Source organism: Anabrus simplex, chromosome 2, assembly GCF_040414725.1.
Source record: "Anabrus simplex isolate iqAnaSimp1 chromosome 2, ASM4041472v1, whole genome shotgun sequence".
Lineage (NCBI taxonomy): Eukaryota > Metazoa > Arthropoda > Insecta > Orthoptera > Tettigoniidae > Anabrus > Anabrus simplex.
In genome coordinates, this window is record NC_090266.1 from 742827272 (window position 1) to 742834731 (window position 7460).

Sequence of the window (7460 nt, forward strand, 5' to 3'; positions counted from 1 at the left end):
TCTTAAATTCTTCATAGAGCCAGATATCGAATCTAGTTGTCCCCAAATAGCGGTTTGCAATGTTTATCGCGTATTCTGCGTCTATACTAATAAATGGAAGATGAAGTGAAGCGATTATAAAGGTATGTATACAAAGGATAATAGACATGAATTAATGAGGCATTTTTAGACACACTAAAAACTTCGAACTTGGTAATAGAAAACTTTTTTGCCCATAATCCCTAGATCAGTTAGCTCCACAATTTTCACGAGGCTGAGAACCCTATTCCTGATCCTCAAATCAGTCTTAAATTCCCAATAGTGGCGGGTATCGAAACTGGTATCTCCCAGACAGCGGTTTGCAATGTTTATCGCGTATACTGCGTCTATACTGATAAATGGGGGATGAAGTGAAGCGATGTATACTGCTGATGATGAGGCTTGTTGTTTAGAGGGGCCTAACATCTAGGTCATCGGCCCCAAGCGATGTATAAAGGTAGGTATAAAAATGATAGTAGACACGAATTAATGAGGCATTTTCAGGCACTTCGAACTTGGTAATAGAAAACTTTTTTATGCCCACAATCCCTAGATCAGTTAGCTCCACAATTTTCACGAGGCTGAGAACCCTATTCCTGACCCTCAAATCAGTCTTAAATTCCCAATAGTGGCGGGTATCGAGACTGGTTTCTCCCAGACAGCGGTTTGCAATGTTTATCGCGTATGCTGCGTCTATACTGATAAATGGGAGATGAAGTTGAGCGATGTATACTGCTGATGATGATGCCCGTTGTTTAGAAGGGCATAACATCTAGGTCATCGGCCCCAAGCGATGTATAAAGGTAGGTATAAAATGATAGTAGACATGAATTAATGAGGCATTTTCAGGTAATTCGAACTTGGTAATAGAAAACGTTTTTATGCCCATAATCCCTAGATCAGTTAGCTCCACAATTTTCACGAGGCTGAGAACCTTATTCCTAACCCTCAAATCAGTCTTAAATTCATAATAGAGGCGGGTATCAAAAGTGGTTTCTCCCAGACAGCGGTTTGCAATGTTTATCGCGTATGCTGCGTCTATACTGATAAATGGGAGATGAAGTGAAGCGTTGTATAAAGGTAGGTATTAAAATGGTAACAGACATGAATTAATGAGGCATTTCCAGGCACCCTAAAAACTTGAAACTTGGTAACAGAGGATCTTTTTACCCCCATAATCCCTATAAAAACCGAAAATTTCCTAAATTTGCCTAGCGGGTGAGTTGGGAGAGTTCGAAATTGGGGGTCAGAAGCAAAACAGCTCAATACGCAAGTATAAGCATTTTTTCACCCGGTGGAAACGGATTTTTTTCAGAGCGATTGGCTACTTGTGGGCTTTTAAATCCAAATTAAATTTTAACATTAAAACCCAAAGGAGTGTTGAGGCAAATATATGAGATATTAAGGAGGTCTATAAGATTATCAGCCCAGAGGCTGGTTAGAACCTCAAATAGCACCACTCAAGGTTATGCAGTTATATAGCTATATACCGCAGAAACCAATGGTGGCACTATAAGATGGCGTACTAGGCAGGATGAGGATTGAAGTAGTTTGGCATTACTTTCCTCAATGAGCCAGAAAGTGATATTGCAGCACAACGACTCTATGAGTAGCACCTATCGCAAAATCAAGATTGACACTAGTCGTGCTCTGCATCATTCGTACCTCAGCAGGTTCCATACGGTCACAGCCATACATAAGACTGAAATTACAATGGAAGCTAAATTTGGCTCTGGCGTGTGCCAAGAGACTGGCGATAAAATATGCATCTATCGAGAAATAGCTGTTCCGGGGTATCTGTGGAACGCAGAGAGGTGAAAGAAGGTGCGGGCTTGAATGGGTCTAACTACAACATCAAGAATTGAATTAAAACTTTAACAAAGGGTATATTTCTTTAGAATTTCCAAAAATTAACATATAACAACATGACAGGTACAATTAGCAATCTTGAAACAAGACTTGGAAATATCCAAGATTCAGAACTTTAACAATTTTGGGCTTCAAGCCCCTAGTTTTAAAATTCCTGAGCTCCCAGCTCAAATTTACAATACAAAATGAGAACTAATTTAGTCAAGGGCAAAAATCCCCTAATTCAAGAGCATTTGCTCCCTAAATTACAATGTCGAGCCTTCCAGAGGCACCCTTCACTATTATAAAACGTTGGAAAGAGATAACAGGCTCTCAGTTTCTTCCAGCCTACACGAGGCAAAATTGCATCAAAATCTAACGCTCTCTGGCCTCTCAAGGCACGAATTACACATAGAAATAGTATTACACAGAGGTATCTAGTACCCAACCCACAGGGCCTTTGCGAAAAGAACAGGTTAAATGAATGGCCCGAACACAAACTGAACGGAGCCGTACACAACTCTCCCAGATAATAAAAAAATAAAACCTACAGGGCTCTCGGCCGATGAAACTGGGGCTAGTCCCAAACTACCGATGTGGCTCGGATGGAAATAACTGTAATTCATTACAGGAAAGAAAGGTTGCGAAAACAGAGTCATCTCAAACCAAGATGAAGGGGAGCTCGAGAGGGTAACTCACTCTTTATCCCCGATTTACAATTAAATATTTTATGAAGTTTTACATTAGCCGAAATAAAATTTACATTTTAGAAAGGTATTGTTACATAGTTAAGAATTCGGACCTTCCGCTCGGTTAAAGCTGCGGAGGTAGCTACAGAAAAGAGAATTTATGTGGCCATTACCTGGTAGATGTTCTGCCGGCCGAAGAAAGAGGCGCCCCGCCTCCTGCCTTAACACACACACACACACAGAAAGACGATGATCAATTGACAAGGTAGCCCGAAAAGCCGCAGTTTATATACCCTCAGGGAAGGTTCGAGAGAATTCAGGACTAAGCCGGCCACCCTCTCAATTTTATTGATTGAACTCAAAAGTTACATTCAAAATCGAAAAAGAAGCCTGTGATAGGTTGACAATTAATTACAGAAATTTTTCATTGGCCAGATTCAAAACTGGCCGAAGAAAAGGAAGTATTGCCAACCCAAAAATAAATGAACATAGATTCAGTTATGGAAAACCTAGAAGTACGAAACTTCTTTAAGTTATAAGTTCTTCGACTTTACACCAGAGTGCATTCTTATAGTTTTTGGTAGTGACATCGGTGGAAAAATGTCCAAACTTCTTGATGTATAGCAAAACAAAACAAGGAGAAATTCAATCAGTTTAGGAAAATTCACAATAACGCAGTTACTTAACATTTCAGTAGTGACATCTTCTGATTAAAGTTCCAAGTTCATGTAGTATCAGTTTCACCTTTTGATCGATAGAGGAGTTTATTAAGGCGCTGATATTGAACGAGCGGTGTAGAGGTGTACCTCCCGGTACAATAGCCACAGGTGGAATTAAAGAAATACCGTAATGATATTTAATTGATCAATAAAGGAACCCCTATTGGAGTGATCACGTTGCATGGCAATAGCACAAGCGGTCTGCTACAATACAAGTATAGAGTAAACCATTATTCTTCATTAATCGGGGGGTTGTTGCAATAAATGTAACAATTAGTTAACTAACCTAAGAACGTGGTAGGTCTACTAAGTACTATATGCTTCGGAAGAGAAGACGTCTATTGCCATTTAAAGCAATAAATCAAACCAAACTCCCGACGGGGCTTTGCCTACCAAACGACCGCTGTTCAGCCTGGAAGGCCTGTAGTTTACGAGGTGGCGAATATCTCGGCCATCATTCTTGGTTTTCTAGATCACGGTCGCTATCTTACCGACGGATAACCCCTGAGTTGTCCTCACATAAACTGAGTGGACCAGCCCTCAGATGCAGGTAAAAATTCCTGACCTGGCCGGGAATCGAACACGAGGCCTCCTGGTAAGTGGCAGGCACACTAACCCTAGAACTCACGGCCGGCTTTAAAGTAATAGAAAAGTTAAGTAAATCTACAGGAAAGAAATAGGGCATTTTGACCCTTAAAATTGAAAAAAGTGCAATGTACCAGGTTCAGCTGTGAAGTGAATAAAAAGTAGATACTGCTACCTTTGCGGTATTTCCTGTGGAGTGCATACAAGATAGCAACAACTACCCCCTATAGCTGTAACTTCGTTTTTTCGGATCGGTCGTTTTAACTTCTGTTTTGATGTCAATAAAGCGATCTGTGAAGTTTGATTCTCATATTAAATAAACTTTTAGCTATTTTATGTAACGGGTGTGACACAGCCCTAAATACAAATAAAAGTAAGTAAGAACTTACCGAGAAAATCCTGCTTGTGCAGAAAGATTTAGAAATAGGTCTGTCGCCATAAGACCTATCTTGAGTCGGTGCGACGTAAAGCAACTAGCAAAAAAAAAAAAAAAAAAAAAAAAAGGTCTTCTGCATTAACAAATATGCCAAATATGATAGTTACAATGCATTTAAATTAACATTGCAGCCACCCCTCTAGTACAGAAAACAAGTTTATAATAAGTGAAAAGCTTTTGAATTTTTATTGAACAACACATCAGAGGGATTCTCCTATTGATACAAAAATGCATTTGCTTCACTTTAATTTTTTCACCTTGTGGTTTACATAACTGTGGAATGGCCCATTTACAAGATATCCAAAGTACTAACATAGCAATATCAAATACAATTCATATACCTAGGCATATCCACTCTAACCTAACATGAACCGAATGTACATACTGATATAAGTCACACATTTTGTGGGCTGTCCAGTCACGTTGATAGATATACAGACCTTTTCATACTTGCATCTATGAAATGGTCACAAATAAAATCATACACACAAAAACCGAACACTTAGGTATTTTTACCTCTTATAAATACACTCTGCTGATTCTCTTTCTTTTAGTATCGCTCACTAACAAAGTTAGAGTGATAATAAATTTGAAGACGTGCAGACATCACGGAATCAGGGGGATAAATTACTTGTTGTGCGATTGGCACCACTACTAGTTGAACAGGTATTTACAAAGAACTGGTCAAATTTTTACGAGCACGATGCCAAGTAGCACGGGTCGTTTCTGGGTTGACTACATTCAGAAGGAGATCTTTGATAGACCAAAGATTTGACAACGAAAAATTAGGAATAAATGCCGACATTAAGCGAAGCAGGAGTTTGCATGTGACTTTCATGAACAGCAGTTTTAAAAGCAATGTACAACCAGTGTGACATGCTGGATTACCTTAATTTTAATATAAATAAATACTTGCTCATTTCTCTATCCATGAAAAATATCTCTTGAGCGCCAGCCTTCAAACTTATGGCTTGAAGAAAATAGTTTTTTTTCTTTTTACAAGTTGAATTACGTCGCTTGGTCTCAGACAGGTCTTATGGCGACGATGGAAAAGGAAAGGGCTAGGAGTGGGAAGGAAGCGACCGTGGCCTTAATTAAGGTACAGCCCCAGCATTTGTCTGGTGTGGAAATGGTAAACCACGCAAAACCATTTTCAGCGCTGCCGACTGTGGGGTTCGAACCCGCTATCTCCCGAATACTGGATACTGGCCGCACTTAAGCGACTGCAGCTATCGAGCTCGGTGAAGACAATAGTTGATAATTAATAGTAATAAATAACGAGAATGAGACTCTAGATACTCCCAGAAGTGGGGTGACAGAACACTAATCATTAAGTACAGTCAAACTAGGAAACTAAGGACCATTAATAAGAATGTATAAAAGTACCAATTAAACTAACGATTTATTAGGCTGATAAACGTAACGGCGTATTTACAAAAACTGAACTTAACGAAAAAAAAGAAAAAATGAACGAAATAAAATTGAACAAAGTGAACTGTTACGCGGAGACTTACAGTAATTTATGCCATTAGCTCACCATTTGCAGATTCTGGTATCTGGACATGTTCGATGTAGGAGCTGTTGTTTGATGGTCCTCTCGTACTGCCGTTGTCATCTCATTGTAAGTACCAGTCCTATTTCCGATTCGTGCATTACCCACTAATTGGACTACGACTTTCCTGACCTTAACGCTTCATATACCGTAATACTCATTACATAATGTGGTAATGAGCCCTAATTTATCAAAACCAACTTGGGTTGCATTCATGTAGAGAATACCTTGTATTCTTCCGTATTACAGAAATGTAGCGTAACTAAACATATAACCTAATTATCCCCTGTTCTAGGCAAGTCAAAACTGGTCTCTCGCTAACTTTATCTCTCGTCATTGAGATAGCCAGTTCTCAATGAGAGTACTTTGAGCAGTGCTCTACTCAGATGTGAAGTGAAGTTGTAAACTAAACGGAGAACCTCCTCTTGTTATCTGCCCTGTCTTCTCTCGTTCAATAAGAACGATGAGAAAGACCTTCTTCCTCTATCATCGTGGCCATCAGGCGCTAAGGCCCTCAGACGCTAAGACGCCAGATGTGAAGATGTGAAGATGTTCTGACATTAAGACGAGCTCTTGTTGAAGTATATAGGCTCTAAAATCTCCCTCCATCTCTCATATCACATGGTCCAGTGAGATCTGATGTTCTATCCCTTCTTCTTTCCATCACTGTATATCCATCATCTTGTTTCGTAACTTTCATTCACATAGGTTGAAGGTTCGCGGTCTTCGTAAGCGTCAGGTAACTAGCTTGAAAATGTGGGAGTTGACAACTTCCAACTGCCGCGCTCGGAATAGGTGGGGCAGGGTAAATCTATAATCTCAGTGACGTCCTTTTCGTGCTAAAGGACTAAAATTAACATGGCGTGTCCGGTCGACTGACCTAGGGCTACTGAAAATTACTACAAGTTATTAATACGAGTGATGTTGTAATACCTTACTTCAAAACTTAGCTCGTTCAGATTTCGTTATTGCCGTGATACAAAGAAATGCGATAATAATGTGAAATAGAAGACTGAAAACCCTATATATACGCATAATAATCTAGAAATACCTACCATAAATTAAATATATACATCTTTCCAATAAATAATTTCGTGTGGCTATTTCTAGCCGAGTGCAGCCCTTGCAAGGCAGACCCTCCGATGAGGGTGGACGGAATCTGCCATGTGTAGGTAACTGCGTGTTATTGTGGTGGAGGATAGTGTTAAATGCGGTGTGTGAGTTGCAGGAATGTTGGGGACAGCACAAACACCCAGCCCCCGGACCATTGGAATTAATGAATGAAGGTTAAAATCCCCGACCCGGCCGGGAATCGAACCCGGGACCCTCTGAACCGAAGGCCAGTACGCTAACCATTCAGCCAACGACTCGGACATCTTTCCAATTAATTACACAGTTTGATAATTTTATGTAACCGAGATCGATAGCTGCAATCACTTAAGTGCGGCCCGTATCCAGTATTCGGGAGACAGTGGGTTCGAACCCCACTGTCGGCAGTCCCGAAATGGTTTTCCTTGGTTACCCATTTTCACACCAGGTAAATGCTGGGACTGTATCTCAATAAAGGCCACGCCGCTTCCTTCCCACTCCTAGCCCTTTTCTATCCCATCGTC